The sequence below is a fragment of the Macaca nemestrina genome, chromosome 9 (assembly GCF_043159975.1).
Source record: "Macaca nemestrina isolate mMacNem1 chromosome 9, mMacNem.hap1, whole genome shotgun sequence".
Taxonomy (NCBI): domain Eukaryota; kingdom Metazoa; phylum Chordata; class Mammalia; order Primates; family Cercopithecidae; genus Macaca; species Macaca nemestrina.
Genome location: NC_092133.1, coordinates 56,124,143 through 56,141,439, shown reverse-complemented (window position 1 = coordinate 56,141,439; position 17,297 = coordinate 56,124,143). Strand labels below are relative to the sequence as shown.

The window sequence follows — 17,297 nt, the reverse complement described above, 5'->3', positions numbered from 1 at the left end:
GGAATTTAAGTTCCTTTTAGATGCTGGATGTTAGACTTTTGTCAGATGCGTAGTTAGCAAATATTTTCTCCCATTATGTAGGTTGTCTCTTTATTCTGTTGATAGTTTCTTTTGCTGTGCAGAAGTTCCTTAATTAGGTCCAGTTTGTCAATTTTTGCTTTTTACAAGCAAAAAACAACCCACCCCATTAAAAAGTAAGCAAAGAACATGAACAGACGCTTTTTGTTTTTTCTTTTATTTTTGAGACAGTCTCACCTGTTGCCCAGGCTGGAGTGCAGTAGCATAATCTTGGCTCACTGCAACCTCTGCCTCCCGGGTTCAAGCGATTCTCGTGCCTCAGCCTTCTGAGTAACTGGGATTACAGGCACATGCTACTATGCCAAGCTAATTTTTGTGTTTTTCATAGGACGGGGTTTCACCATGTTGGCCAGGGTGGTCTCAAACTCCTGAACTCAAGTGATCCACTCACCTTGGCCTCCCAAAGTGCTGGAATTACAGGCGTGAGCCACTGTGCCCAGCCATGCACAGATACTTTTCAAAAGAAGACATGCATGCAGCAAACAAGCATATGAATAAAAGGTTAACATCACTGATCATTAGAGAATTGCACATTAAAACCACAATGAGATACCATGTCACACCAGTCAGAATGGCTATTATTAAAACTCAAAAAATAACAGGTGCTGGCAAGGTTGTAGAGAAAAGGAAACATTTTTACACTGTTGGTGGGAGTGTAAATTAGTTCAACCATTGTGGAAAGCGGTGTGGCAATTCCGCAAAGAGCTAAAAACAGAACTACCATTTGACCCAGCAATCCCATTACTGGGTGTATATACCCAAAGGAATATAAACTGTTCTGTCACAAAGACACATGCACACATATGTTCACTGCAGCACTATTCACAATAGCACAGACATGGAATCAACCTAAATGCCCATCAATGGTAGACTGGATAAAGACAATGTAGTACACACACATACACCATGGAATACTATGCAGCTATAAAAAAAAGAGCGAGATCATGTCCTTTGCAGGAACATGAATAGAGCTAGAGACCATTATCCTTAGCAAACTAACCAAAATTGCTAACCTGGTTAGCCAACTAACCAGGAACAGAAAACCAAATACTGTATATTCTCATTTAGTGGAAATTAAATGATGAGAACACATGGACACAAAAAGGGAAACAACAGACACTGGGGAGAGGGGAGAGGAGAGGAAAAATTAGCTATTGGGTACTAGGCTTAGTACCTGGGTTACAAAATAATCTGTAACAAACCTGCACATGTACCCTTGAATTTAAAATAATTTTGTGTGTGTGTGTGTGTGTGTGTGTAAAAGAATTCGAAGCCTCTGAAGGATTTTAAGCAAGGATCTAACTTGGTCTTTTTTCCCTCTTAAAAAAAAAAAAAATTAAGAGCACGGACTATGTAGAGAATGGATAGGGGGACAAGAATAAAATGAAGGTAACCAATTAGGAAGTTATTGCTTCAGTTCAACTAAGCCATAATGGTGGCTTCGGCTGGGAAGACTGACAGCACTTGATAGATTAGTGTGGTGGGCAGAGTGGAGAAGAACCATTGAGTCAAAAATGATTCCCAGATTTCTGGTATAAGCAACTAGATGATAGTGGAAGAGGAGTGAGTTTTAAGAAGAGTGGCAGGCATTCAGGCTTGGACTTGAGTTTGAAATGCTATGAGACATCCAAGTATTTATGTTACATACACAAGTCCGAAGCTCTGAGGAAAAGTTGGGGCTGTGCATATCAAAATGTGGAAATCATCACAAAAGACCTGGGTATTGAATACCAGTGAATGGATGTGATTACCTAGGGAGAAAGCTGAAGTAAGCCAAGAAGGGGCTCAAATGTTGAGTCCTCAAAAGCAACATTTCAGAGTTTTAAAAACTTTCCTCAGCCGGATGCAGTGGCTCACACCTGTAATCCCAGCACTTTAGGAGGCCGAGGCAGGCGGATCACGAGGTCAGGAGATCGAGACTATCTTGGCTAACACGATGAAACCCGATCTCTACTAAAAATACAAAAAAATTAGCCAGGTGTGGTAGCGGGTGCCTGTAGTCCCAGCTACTTAGGAGGCTGAGGCAGGAGAATGGTGTGAACCCGGGAGGTGGAGCTTGCAGTGAGCTGAGATCGCGCCACTGCACTCCAGCCTGGGTGACAGAGCGAGACTCCATCTTAAAATAAAATAAAATAAAATTGCCTCTGACCTCTCTCTTCCTGCAGAACTCCAACCATGATGTTCCTTAGTAAGCACTCAATAAGTGTCACCTATTACTAGTATTAAGAGAACCAAGAATAGAACCTTGAAGAGCTTTGGATTACAGAAGCTGGTGGACTAAGAAGCAGCAGCCAGTGATGCTAGAATATAATATTGGGAGAAGTGAGAACAGCAGTGTGTGAAATCCTCTGCATGTGATGGTGGTTTACACTTCAGAAAAGTTTCTATTCCGTATCGCTTGTTTCTCATAGTAGCCCTAGGAAATTAGTAAAACAGGTATTCTTGTTCCTCTTTACTAAGGAATTAACAGTTACAAAGAGACAGCAAAATCTCTAAGGCTGAGTGCAGTTAATGACAGGTCTGGATTTCCTGAGTCTGATTCTCAGAAGTCAGAGCTATGGGCTGAATTGCTTCACTACAAATTCAGGGCCCTGTCCTCCCCAATATTTTACCAGAATTCATATAGAGTAAATGCGTTTTTGTATTATATATTTTTTATTTTTCTTACCCTTAAAAAATTCCTATTAACAAAAGCCTTGGCTTCAAGATAAAGAGCTAGAGGCTTGATTTCCAATTCTGGTTCCACTATATATTAACTGTAACCTTGAGCTCGCTATTTAAGAGAACTTTATGGCTCTCTTTTTGGCTGGACGCAGTGTAATCCCAGCACTTTGGGAGGCCGAGGCAGGTGGATCACCTGAGGTCAGAAGTTAGAGACCAGCCTGGCCAACATGGTGAAACCCCGCCCATTTCTACTAAAAAGACAAAAATTAGCCAGGCGTGGTAGCACGCACCTGTGGTAGCACGTGCCTGTGGTCCCAGCTACTCAGGAGGCTGAGGCAGAATTGCTTGAACCCAGGAGGCAGAGGTATCGAGCCAAGATCGTACCACTGTACTCCAGCCTGGGCGACAGAGCAAAACTCCATCTCAAAAAAACTAAATTAATAAAAAAAATAAATAAATAAAAGCTTTGTGGCTCCATTTTCTTATCTATAAAATGGAAAAAATAATAGTACCTCACGGTTATTAGGATTAAATTAGCTAACCCACTTTAGAACCGTTTAGAATACCTTTACCTAATAAAAATAATAACAGTAATAAAATTTTATTACTGTTATGTTTTTCTCTCACTGCTAAAACATGAATAGTTTTCCAGTATTTTTTTTCCAGCCGTTTGACTTAAGATACTTTTTACTCACAAGTGAACAGAAAAGAACAAACAAAAAAGCCCTATTTCTTGGTATTAGTGAAAAAACAAAGCTACCTGAATTGGGAATTATGTTAAAACTGCACTGTAGTTTATTTTAGTTACATAAAGTAATTAAAATTAATTTTTAGAAAAAAGTCTTAGTGCATGATTTCTGTAACTACAGAGAAGGAAAAAGAGAAAAGAAGGGAAAGGGAGAGGTGGGTAGGGAGAGAAACAAAGAACTAGAGTAAAGACCTCTCTGTCCTCAGTGGGCTCAGGCTTTCCTTAAGCCATGACACAGCTAAGTCTTAAAGATGAGTAAGAGTTGAACTACAAAGGTAGATTTCATTAGGGAGAGTGAAGTCTGCACTTTCAAGGAGGTGGCATTTGAAACAAATTTGAAGGGTAGAAGAGGAGTTAGCCACAAATGATCATCAGAGAAGCAAGTATAGGTGGATACAAAATCATGAGCAAAGACAATGAAGTGGGAAAACAACTTGTAGTTGATACCTGGCATGTAATCTAGATCCTCAAAGTGAAGTCTGTGGACCACAGTATCAGCATGACTAGCATGCCTGAAAGTCTGTTAGAAATACAGAATTTCAGGCTGGGCGTGGTGACATGCCTGTAATCCCAACACTTTGGGAGGTCGAGGCGGGCAGATCACCTGAGGCCAGGAGTTCAAGACCACCCTGGCCAACATGGTGAAGTCCCATCTCTACTAAAAATACAAAAAATGAGCCAGGCATGGTGGTGGGCACCTTTAATCCCAGCTACTCAGGAGGCTGAGGCAGGAGAATCGCTTGAACCCGGGAGGCGGAGGTTGCAGTGAGCCAAGAACGCATTGCACTCCAGCCTGGGCAACAGAGCAAGACTCCATCTCAAAAATAAATAAATAAAAACAGAATTTCAGACACACTGACCTACTGAATCAGAATCTGCACTCAAAGACTCCTACGTAATGCAGATTAAACTTTGAGAAGCACTGCTCCAGAACATTTGACTGGCTCTCAAATTATCTAGAGTTTTTAAAAATTTTTGATGCTGGGCCCCATCCCGAAAAATTCTATATAAACTGGTATGGGATGTGGCCTGGATATTGTTGTTTTAATTTTCCCAGGTAATTCTAATGTGCAACCAAGTTTGAGAACCACTGGAGATTGCAAAACAATCTGTCCTCAGTGGAGGATAGTAGGAATTAAGCCTAAAAAGGTTCATTGGGCTGGACCAGAGAGTTTCAAATGCCAAATCAAAGATAGGAGACCCTTTTTAAAGCTAGGCATTAGGGTCTAAAATCCACAGGTATGTCCATTCGCCTATAAAAGACAAATCAGTTCTGTACCAGAGCATGCTCCTGACTTGAATGTATGCAGTACATATTTAACTGTAAAGTATCAACCGCCACGAAAATCCAATGAATTGCTGTTTCCAAGTTTGTTTTTGTTTGTTTGTCTGTTTGAAGTCTCGCTGTGTCATTCCAGGCTGGAGTGCGATGGCGCGAGCTCGGCTAACTGCAACCTCCACCTCTTGGGTTCAAGCAATTCTCCTGCCTCAGCCTCCCTGAGTAGTTGGGGTTATAGGTGCCCACCACCACGCCCGGCCAATTTTTTGTATTTTTAGTAGAGACTGGGTTTCACTATGTTGTCCAGGCTGGTCTTGAACTCCTGATCTCAGGTGATCCGCCCCCACCCCGGCCTTGACCTCCTAAAGTGCTGGGATTACAGACATGAGCCACCGTGCCTGACCCTATTTTTGTATATTTTAAAATGTTTCTTAAAAATACAGTGAAATGGCTAAAAGGAATGATTGGTTTTCTGATTTAGTTTCTCCCACCTTTAGGTTTGAAAGGCATACAAAACCCAAAGAAAGACAGATTCCTAAGTGTAACTGCATCTATCTCAATATCCATTATCTAAACCAGAAAAGGGAGATGATTCAAAATTCTATTTTTGAAATGTCATCTTGATGGCTTCTGCCCTCACACCTTCCCATCAGATGGCGCTGTCATCACAGTTTATACCAAGTGTCAATGTTTTTACAGTAAGTACACAGTCACTTAGCCAAGGTTCTCATGCTTTTTATGCAACATGGTACCTGGTGTAGTCTTTTGTCCAATGAATGACCTTCCTGTACCCAGTGTGGTTGGGACCAACATGCTCTGATTGCATAACTAAGAAAAGAAAAATGTATAAGAGGAACTAACTCCCACTTTTAAAAAATCACCCAAATCATCCTCACTGGAATATAAGTAGGCATAAATCACAGCATTTTTTTTTTTTTTTTTTTTTTTTTTTTTTTTTTTTTGAGACGGAGTCTCGCTCTGCCGCCCAGGCTGGAGTGCAGTGGCCGGATCTCAGCTCACTGCAAGCTCCGCCTCCCGGGTTCACGCCATTCTCCTGCCTCCGCCTCCCGAGTAGCTGGGACTACAGGCGCCCGCCACCGCGCCCGGCTAGTTTTTTGTATTTTTTAGTAGAGATGGGGTTTCACCGTGTTAGCCAGGATGGTCTCGATCTCCTGACCTTGTGATCCGCCCGTCTCGGCCTCCCAAAGTGCTGGGATTACAGGCTTGAGCCACCGCGCCCGGCCATTCACAGCATTTTTTAAAATGATAGAAACATATCCAGTATATCTAGAAAGATAACATTTGCTTGGATTGAGGTGAGAAGAGAAAGGCCTTGCTACTCATTAAGAAATTAACCTGGGAAGTTGGATTGGTTTTTAGGAGACATGGAGAAAAGTAGTGATGATCACACATCTACATAAATTTATTAAAAATTATCAAGCCAGACCAGGTGCAGTGGCTCCTGTCTATAATCCCAACACTTTGGGAGGCCGAGGCAGGTAGATCACTCGAGGTTAGGAGTACAAGACCAGGCTGGCCAACATGATGAAACCCCATCTCTACTAAAAATACAAAAAATTAGCCGGGCTTGGTGGCGTGCGCCTGTAGGCCCAGCTACTCAGGAGGCTGAGACAGGAGAATCGCTTGAACCCGGGAGGCAGAGTTGCAGTTAGCTGTGATCATGCCATTCCATTCCAGCCTGGGTGTGTATTTATAATAGCTGAAGTATGGTATATAAATTATATATTAAGCTTCAAAAAGTCAGGGGGAGGGGTTTAGAGAAAGCAGGGAGTGAGACTATAGTAACATTATCATAGGACCATCTAAGAAGCCTGGTGCCTAAAAGATTAGGATTAAATGATAAAAGCAGGTGAGGAAACCCTGATCATCATCTTCTGATTTGCCCACCCTCTGCAAGATGATCTACCCAAGTGAGTCACTTTCCTTCTTTGGAACCTCACAGAGTCACAGGGGAGGGGTGTTGAAATCACATAGGAGGAATTGATACTTTCATGTTCTTGGCTCCAAGCATTAGTGACCTGGGGCATGGAGGTCAGTAGCACTTTTAATACTAAAAAGGAAGCCAAGGCCTGTAGTGGGGCAGAGAGAGGAAGTGCTGTACCCAACATATTTCCATAAGCCAGTGTGTCCTAGGTGACCCATCTAAAGAGGAAGATACTTGTCTGAGGTAAGTAAACATCTTCAAGGTCACTGGAAACACGCCTGGGCCCCAAGAGAGGTCGAATTCTAAAGGTTGTCCTAGATCTGCAGATATAGTCTGTTGTTTATATGTGAGTGAGCAGGGTTATTCTTAAAATTGTTCTTGTCTTACTCAGGATTTCTATAGGAGCTGTATCTTGTTCTGAGGCAGGCATGCAAGTTTGTCAGCTTTTCACACTGAACAAGGAGGAGAGACAATATATGGGAAGAACTTCATTTTATGGAAAAGGCAAATTCATACCACAATAGTGCACAAAAGTATGAAAACCTCTGCCAAAGAATGATTTATTTTGACACAGTAAGACTGGTTATAAAACACAGATGCTTTATGCAGGAATCATCCAGCAAGACAAGACGTTCTCAGTGGAGCCTCCACTGAAAAGCTCAAATAAAATTAATTTGTCCCATTATGACTGACAGGGACAAAAAAAGCTAAAGTTCTTTGCAGTGGTAGAAGTTTCTCTTTAATTTTAATTTGGTTATGGAAAACAAATTTCATTGTAATGAAGTAATGACACTTTTCCTCCTTTTGAAAAATCAGTTGAATTTTTGGAGAAGTGAGAGACTTACAAAGCATTCAGAAATAGCTGAGATGCTTTATCCTGACTCCATATCCTTGGCCCTTTCTGCTCATGGAAGTCCCAGACTCCTTACATTTTGATGTTTAGGGAAGTCTCAGAGATTACCTCTCTCAGCCACCTCATTTCACAGATAAGACTAAGGCCCAAAGGGCTACAAAATGGCTTCCCCAAGCAGTTGAATAACCTGAGCTTCAGACAGAACTAGAAGAGGGTCTTCCCAACACAGTCTCCAAAACTGTCACTGAACCAAACTGGGTATTTGCCCGTGCACAGAGGAAAGTCAAACACCAAACACCTAGCACCAGGTTTTTGCAGAAGAAAGGTGTATTGCTGCTTGACTGACAAGGAGACAGGAGGAACCACTCAAATCTGTCTCTCTAAGCTGGGGGCCGGGTCATGTTTTAGAAGCATAGGGTAATGAGGCATGATCTGACTGGATCCTGCAATGGGGTGACACCAAGGCTCTATCTGATTGGATCCTGCCATGAGGCATAAGCTTCTTAATTAGCTCCTCAGTCTGAAAACTTAGGTTCCTCCTATGGTTGCATATTTAGTTCATCTGGGCATGCTCAGATTATGTGACCTTCAACCTAGGGGGGTCCATGGAAACTCAAAAACAACTCACAACTTTGTTACATAAAAGTTGAGGGCCAGGCACGGTGGCTCACGCCTCTAATCCCAGTACTTTGGGAGGCTGAGGTGGGCAGATCACGAGGTCAGGAGATTGAGACCATCCTGGCTAACACGGTGAAATCCCATCTCTACTAAAAATACAAAAAATTAGCTGGGCGTGGTGGCGGGCGCCTGCAGTCCCAGCTACTCAGGAGGCTGAGGCAGGAGAATGGTGTGAACCCAGGAGGCGGAGCTTGCAGTGAGCCAATTTCGGGCCACTGTACTCCAGCCTGGGTGACAGAGCAAGACTCTGTCTCAAAAAAAAAAACGTTGAACCAGGTGGTCTAGTACAATTACAAAACACAAATACAATAATAAGCAAGGCTCCCGGAGGTCACAGGGTCACCTAGAAAAGGTCACTGCCTTCTAAGAGCTTTCCAGTACACCCTCTAAGGCATCAAGCAGGTAGCAGCATCATGTTAAACCACCCCATAGGGAATGGAGGGCCTCTATTCTCTAAGACTTTTCTGTTGAATGGCAAGTAAGGCTTACACTAGTTCTCTTAATAAAAAAAGAAGAAGAAAAGAGAAAAAAAGAAAGCTAAACTCACTGTCTACTGTCTCTTTCCACAGGATCATAAGTTTTTACTGCCAGTATTGAGAAATTCATGGAAGAAATGTCAGCAGGAAGTAAAAATTCACCGAGAAGTATGTGTGTGTTCGCTGCTTCCACACATTAATGGCATGATTTTTTTTATGCAAAAAGAAAAGAAAAGAAAACCACCCACATTTTAATTTAGCATGAGCCAATTTACAGAGCATGGAAATCACTTTCATTTCCGGATTGGCGCGTGTGCAATTAGCAATGCAGTGTATATACAAGAAGCCATGCTGTTAACAGTTTATCTCAAGTAATTTGGTGTCATTTACAAAAGGAAGAAATTCCTGCCATCAGAAGGGACAGAAGGAGATGGAATGATCAAATCACAGAGAAACACTAAAATTACTAAATCTACAACAGCTCGCCTTATTTTTCTTGGACCCAAACTGTCAGGGTATAAACACTATTTGTTTCTTTTTTAAAACATCGATAGTTTTGCTGTAAATAATAACACTGTATAAATTCTAACAGAAAAATAGAATAAAATGTTGATAAGGCACTGCCTCTTAGAACACAAACAGAATATTGCAAATGCATTTAACAAATAGGGGTCTCAAGTGACTTCACCCTAGAAGAGGAGGGAGGGATTCTGGGTGGGGGAGGGACTCTTCACTGATTCTTGTATATTAGCAATTATAATGTTTGTATATGCAAAACTGCTAGCTTGATTTTAAAAAGAAAAACAAATCTTTAAAATCTGCTGTAAATTTAAATAATTCCCAAAATGAGGAATTCTGTAGTTCTGTGAAAAAATTTTTTCTTCAGAATACTAATATTTTGATGCATGTGTATCACCTTATTTTGATTAAATCTTTTCCAATTTTGCAAACACTACAATATACTGCAACACAAAAGATTTTATCTGTAAACACAAAGCCCTTCATCTAATATTTGTTGCTATTGCCAATTTTTCAATGAAATGACCTAAAAACAACAAAAAAAAAATAACCTATACAGTAGTTGCTTTAGGGGGTGGGGGGATGCTAACTGTTAGTGCTTAAAAGGGGGTAAATGCTTGCCGCTTTAGAGGTGGATGGTGCTCATAAGAGGCCCCAGTCGGGGGTATTTAAAACGGACTGAACAGAAATTCTTAGCTAGTAGAATGGCAGCACGCTGTAAAATTATTACTGTATTGTGTACTGGCTATAAGATGTAGACACCTTTCAGTAAGCCAATCATTTGTAACCATTCTAGCAGTGTCATATTAGGTTAATAAGGCTGCTGTGTTTTCAAGGGCATTTTTATTTGGGTTTTGGTGAAATTCTTTAATTTGTTGATTATATTCACATAAAATCAGCATTCATTGACACATAGCTCTAATGACATATGTATGAAAAACCATACACTGGATGACCTAGTCGATTATTTAAGCATAAAATAAATTGTGTTAAACTCTTCACCTATCTGTGCTCTACAGTCTCCTTGTGTTTTCTGGCAAAAGGTAGTTGTCTAATCCCTTGTCATATGAGTCCTGGTCAATCCACCCCGTTGGTCCTCTTTGTGCCTCTGTGGTCACTGATGAGATGACAGTCTCTAACATTCATATGTGCCCTGCAAGCTCCCAGCTTATAAATTCTGTGCATTTCTTGGGGGAGCCAAGAATTAAAGATTAGTTGACAAGTAAATTTTGCCCACATCTGTTCAGGCCATCTCAAAAAGTGGAGAATTGGAGATACCATAGCCAGCATGTCAAAAACTTGACTGGCACTTCTAGGAGCCATCAACATGCAGTTGCTTTTAGCCCACAGAGCATTTGTTTTGTTTTATTAATTTATATTTATTGTCCATTCTTACAAGTTGGGAAATTTCACATAATCAAGTTGCTAACTTCTCTTAAAAAGCAAGATTTGGCAACAATGGACCTCATTCCCAGAAGGTAACAACCTGCTGGGGCCAAATTGTCCCTGCCCACTCCAGCCAGGTATGGGGTCTACAGGTATCACTGCCACAGCCTCATTTCTTATATTTGTACATCCTGACAATGAGTTTGCAACCCATACACTGCGTGAATCTAAATTCTACTGAGGCAGAGACCATGGCTGTTTTAACTTTGATTCTAGTTACCAGCTTAGCATATGGTAGTAGTGATAGTAGTAACTGTCATCATCACCACTAAAACTGGAGTGCTCGCTACATGCTATTCTCTGTTCTAAGCACATTCCATTTACTTACTTAGTCCTTATATCTCCTTTATGAATTAGGTACTGTCTTTCTTTGATGGTAATGATCCTTTTATAAAATTACATGAGTGCTTAGAGACTTTCAGCAATGTTATATATTGCCTGTTCATTAAAGATTGTTGCCAAGTAGAATGAGTTGTCCCCAGTAAGGACTCACTATCAATGCAGAAGAAATGCACAGATAATCTACTTTGCATAAAGAATGGGGCTAGGTTGCATCTGTGTGGTATCCCAAATTTAAAAATGTGCCACTACCCTTGCACCAAAATTATTTTATGATGGGTAAAGTTAGACCCTTGAGAAGTTTAAAAAAAAAAACTTTCCCAAAAAGTTCTGAGCCTGTAAAGCCAGGATCAGAATATAGGTGTCCTAACTTCCTATCTAAGAGTTATGAATTTCTGACTCAGTCTTTGAGAGAAGGTGTTTATCCTGAACCAGAAACTCAATGATGTATACCTGTTTACGTATTAAATAGTTGTGTTTATATACCCAAAAATTTGACTTTAGGTATATGTGATATGCTTTGGTTCCAATCAAGCAGAAGGTCATAAGTTTACTCAGAAGTATCCAAAATATGACATTCAAGATTTAACTTGCATATGTGTGTATATGAATATATTTATACATGTATGTGTGGATTGAATGTGACATACATTATGTATTTCTAACATAATATTTGGCCTGCCAGCTTATAAATATGTATTTAAGCTTTTCATTGATTGACATTACTGTAAAAAATGAATTGTGATTGATAAGTTCTGGATATTTGCTGTTTTTTTTCATTTTATATTCTAACTAAATTATTGAATTTATTAAATTAAAATATGCTATCACTGTATTGCCAAATTATGGCAATACACTATGCAGTATTATTTCAATACTTTTAAGAGGCATCTATTTCTTCATTGAACACATAAGCAGCTAGCCTCTTTTCCTCTGTAAATAAGGACTTTTTTGGCATCCTGATGTTCCTCGCTGTTCATTTGGTGTCATCCTGGAGTTCCATCAAGACTGAGGATTTTCTCCATGGCCAATAAACTATTATCAGCATCAGCTCATGTTTGGCTGTATGACAGGGATATGTGAGAAGCCCAGAAATAAATCACAAAAATAATAAGGCATCTTCTGAGTCTCTCTAAAGAAGCCAGTGATCCAAAAACTAACTTCTTATCTGAGTGAGTCTTGGTATTCTTGCTTTGCTTGAAGAGGCTGTGGCATATTACATGGTGTGTAATTTCGCAGGCATATCACACTGCTTCTGTTTCATGAATTGATGATCAAATTGTCCAGAAGTAAACATTTACAAGATTGAGATTTGAACCAAACTTTTCAAGAGTTATTTTAATAATACGAGGTGGAAGGCAGTGGTGTAATTTCTTTACACGGTTACCTGGCTAAATATGTACCAATACAAAAATTAAATAATAGAGCAGATTCTGGTAAGTATCCTTAGTAACAAGCCCAACAGCTTTCATTTCTTTAATAGAATTAAATGCAGATAGTTCAAAATAGAGTAAAATGAAATTTACCATCGTATCTGCTACACTTATTCACTGATAGCTACATACGATATGTGCAAGCAGGTGAACATAAAGTGAAGAATTTTTACTCTTCAGCCCCTAGTGCTTCCTGAGTTAGGGAATAAGATGCCCTGAGGGTTGCATTTCCAACTGGACATCCTGAGACTCCTCACCAATTCCAAAAGAGTTCCATAGCAAAGTTGAGATGAACATGCTCAGGGGATTCTAAGGCAGTGAGAAGAACTATCTTAGAATGCCACAGGAAGCACACCAGAAGCAATACCTCTGAGGACTTCTTTTCTAGGACCACCATATAACTCTGATATCCCAAAAAACATGATCTCCCTGCCTGATTCCGCACCCCCCCCCCACATCCCCAGCATCCTCAACTACCACTTCTCCTTTGTCATCTAACTCAACCATTGGCATAATTCTGAGAGCTGAGAGAGAATAATGACTTGCCATCCTTCCTGTGGCCATGGTCGATGGTGCTCATCCTCATCACTGACTGGCCACTGAGAAACCAGGCAAGAGTGTGGATAACCCATCATGAACCTTCCTGTCTATAACAAAGTTAGTTTGGTTGCCTCCACCTTGGTGTTGCTGAGTAAATGTGTTTCACCATTCACCACAGCTCCTCCTCCTTTCCCGTTTCCTCTAAAATCCAACCTACTTTATTCATTTCTATCCCACATCTCTGTTTAATATCATTAGAGGAAGGAAAGGAAGGCAAATGGATACTATGCTGTTTAAAATCCTTCTTTCTGGCAAGTCAGATATCTACCTCATTTTCATCCCGTCTCTCTCAATGCCAGTAAGAGGATGGAATAAAGGAGCATGTAACTGAGAAGAGAAGGATGCATCATGTGGTTCTCCAAACCCATGCATCCCTCCAATCATTCGTCTCATTTCACAACATGTAACTCAGTGCCTGCCACTTTCCAGGTGCTCTCCCAGGCACAGGATACATCAGTTCCCTACCCACTACCGTCAAAGTGAGGAGAATACCACCAGCCTCTGTGTGAAATCTAAATTAGGGCTCCTCAGGACAGGAAATTATAGAACGACTTGTGGAAATAAAACTACTGCAGCACATCATAGGCAGTGCATGCTGAAGAATGTGAGAAGATATATAAGGTGGGGAGGAACAGCCTTGTGGCTGCTGAGCATAACCAATGCACATTCTCTTTTTTTGAGACGGAGTTTTGCTCTTGTCACCCAGGCTGGAGTGCAATAGCGCAATCTCGGCTCACTGCAACCTCCGCCTCCTGGGTTCAAGCAATTTTCCTGCCTCAGCCTCCCAAGCACATGATATTACAGGCACCCGCCACTATGCCTGGCTAATTTTTTTTTGTATTTTTAGTAGAGATGGGGTTTCACCATGTAATCCAGGCTGGTCTCGAACTCCCGACCTCAGGTGATCTGCCCGCCTCGGCCTCCCAAAGTGTTGGGATTACAGGCGTGAGCCACCCAGCCCCACTGCACTTCCATATTCTGCCTGCTAGTCAGAATTAAGTGGGACTCAAGACCTGACAAAAATATTTCAATAGAAAACTTTAAAAACATTTTAAAGGCAGCTAACCAACTCTATAATATTGTATAAGCCCATCTGACTTCCAGAGATTCTGAATTTAGGTGAAACCAGTAGTAACTTTGAACTCATGCACAATGTTCTCCTTCCATATGCCAATTCCTACATAAATTTGACCACCTCACAGAGCCTACCCCTACCGATGCCAGTCCACACTGGCAACTGGCAAACTAAAGGAATACCTCACAATTTGGCACTCAAATCTACATCCTCTGGTAGTCCCCTTGCTCTCTAGCAAGGCTTGTGCTTTCCACATTTCCATGAGCAGAGCTGGGTACACAGACAGTTTGTAATGTTGAGCTTCACATGCCTAATCATTTACCTGTTCTTTATGGTAAAGCCTTAGGCTTCAACGATGCTGCAATACACGTCTGATAGCTCAGTCTGGGCGCACACCCCACCCACTGGAAGCCAGTGCCTAAGTGCGGTGAAGAGTGGAGCTAGAGCTATCACACAGCCTGGCTTTCTGACACTGCTATCATAGTTAGTGTGCCTTGCCCAAGTGGAGCCTGAAATAAGAAGTAAAGAGTATCGAGGGAAAAGCCTGTGAAATATTAACCTATTTAAGAACACGTGGCTCTAAAGAATGATAAAACAAATGTAGTGGTGACAGCTGTAGCATTGTAAGCTTTGGAGTAGCCCTCATGCTTCTGGCCATGATAAAACTAGATTCTCAAGTTCCTTAGCCCAGAGTGGTCACATTGAAGTGTCTATGGAGACTAGACAGGTCATCTGAGCAAAGGGGTTGTGGTGGACTATTGTACATAAATATTAGCTGCCGCTCCCTGAGGGTGGATTACACTTCCCAGCCCCAGTGCCTTCACCTTTGCCATGGAACTTGCTTTGGGCAATGAAATAACAGCAGATACTTTAGGAGGTAGTGTATTTTTGTTCATGTACCCTTTCCTCACTCCAGTGATGCTCCAGAGAGACTGCTCCCTGCTCTGGTGCTGGGGTGAAGATGATGTGGAGCAGAACCACAGTCAACCCACCATGGATAAGCAATGTGAGCAAGAAACAAACTTTTCTAGTAAGCCAGAGATGTTTTAGTCATTTGTTACTGTGGCATAACCACTATCCCAATTAATATACAAGTCAGGTATAAGACATTAAGGACTGATGGGTGCTGGGTAAGCACATTCCTCTTCTAATGAGGCTACCTTGTGGGAATATAAGTCCAGCTCTGCCAGATTTGAAGTTTTTTAAATATTGGCAACTAATTTTTTTCCCTAATAATAGTGTATGGGCCAAATGAAACATGCCTGTGGGTTGCCGGTTTTCAAGCTCTGCCACTAGCTCTTGGCATTTGCAAAATGGACACATTCTTAGATCATGCTACACAAATATATTAATGTATGATTTTTTTTATCTCACCCTGTGAGACTAGTGTGCATAAGCAAATGACTCCTGAGTCAGATTCACAGACTACCTCTTATCCCCCCCTCAGTACAGCTTGGTTTTTCTCTATGCAACATTTCAAACCCTAGGACTCTGAGGATCTCAGGGAGTCACTTAAGCTTTTTTACTCACATTGTATTGCCTTTTTAGTGAAGACTTCACCATACCATCTGGGCTTGGCATGGTTCCCTGCCTACCTGTAATAACCACATCTCATGCCATCTTATCTCTTTCTCTCATTACACTTTAGACCAGTGATAAAGTGTAGCCCATGGCTGGTCCTAGACTGAGAATCCCTTGTTACCTGGCTGCAGTGAGACAAGAATCCTGAGCCAGAATGTAAATCGACTGCATTACTAAGCATATTCTTTAGTTCGGCTGATTAAAAAAATACAGTATGTTAACTTATGTAATACATAGCACTCCCCATATAGTCTTATGTTGTATTTATTTCAGAACATATCTTGGTTTTATGACTAGAATAAAGCTTTTTTTGAGTCCATGGGCCTCAGCTCTTATTCCTTTTTATTTCTGATACATACATATGTCTAGAACAGTGACTTGGACACAGTATAAACTAAACAAATACCGCTTGAGCTGAATTTGATTTACAGTCATACCCACATACATCCATGTCCCACTTTCATCCCCTCATGCAGATTCCAAGCTTCTCTTGAAAAATCAGAAGAGCTGGCCATTCTGGGCCTGAATTCCTGCATTGTAGTATTGTGGTAGAGCTAACTAGCACTGTTTTTCGTTGGAGCAAGTGCTCTCAAGTTTTCTACAGTCTCTACTACTCTGTCATGCCTTGCACAGGGTCCTGTGGCACTTGATTTTTGACCATTGTAAAGCCAAAAGAGTTTAGATGGCAGCTACCATTTTGCCGCGCTAGGGTCAGAAGAGTTGCAGACATTATAGAACGTATTCACTCAGGCTGCCTGAACAGTTCTTTTCTGTTATTGTTCAACCAGCAAGATTTTCATTTCAGCCAGAAAGATGGCTCATTTTTCTAGCACCAATTTCGCAGAGGCTGTGCAGTACTTGGGTGATTCAAAGAGTCATCTAAAGATCTGATGCCATGACACATACCAGATGACTTTAACAACCTTCCCATCACATGTCCTTGGCACAGAATGGAAAAACACTATGACACCTGACAGTAACAGAAATCTCATGAAATACTGTGGTGGGGGAGTTGTTATAAAGCTCTTCTCAGCAAGACTTCACTGGGGGTGGAAGCATAGCAACCCTCAAAGGCAAACTGAAGTTTTGATACCTTATAGTGAGTCACTGAAGATGTGAGTGGTTTTCCTTGACATTCACAGCATTCACAAGGTATTTATCCAAAGCTATACTTGTTTGTGCTTCCCTTCATCTCTCATTTATTTATTCAACAAATGTTTGAATGATTACTATTGCCAGGCCTTGTGTTAAATGCTATGGATACAGCAATGAATAAGAAGGACAATAAACAAGTATACAAATAAACAAGGTAATTATAGTGACAGATGCTATGAAGGTAATAAAAATGGTGATGTGATGGAATAATTGGGGAGAATCAAGATACTCGAGAGAGGGTATGCACAGAAGGCGTAGAAAGGGTGACATTTGGAAGCTGAGATGGAGCTTGCCTGGCAGCCCTCTACCAATAAGTACAAATGGGATGGGATGAGAAAAGAACGCACTTGACATTTTTTGAGGAATAGAAGGAAGAAGCTGGTGTGGCTAGAGCAGTGCTATGCAGAGCATCAACCAGTATCAAAATA

General features: G+C 41.1%; 1 protein-coding gene and 1 long non-coding RNA gene across 31 annotated transcripts in view; one reads left to right on the top strand and one right to left on the bottom strand.

Annotated features, from left to right (window-relative positions):
- The window catches only part of LOC105466182 (ankyrin 3), a 703,092-nt gene extending 692,847 nt beyond the window's left edge, over window positions 1–10,245 (top strand). For all 30 annotated transcript variants that reach the window (XM_011715205.3, XM_071069573.1, XM_071069576.1 and 27 more), the window contains one exon: window positions 8,815–10,245. The gene's annotated coding sequence lies outside the window, so the exon portion shown is untranslated. The remainder of the gene's footprint in view (window positions 1–8,814) is intronic.
- Window positions 1–17,297, bottom strand: part of LOC139356237 (uncharacterized) — a 102,130-nt gene that overhangs the window by 12,049 nt on the left and 72,784 nt on the right. The gene's annotated exons all lie outside the window — the stretch shown is intronic.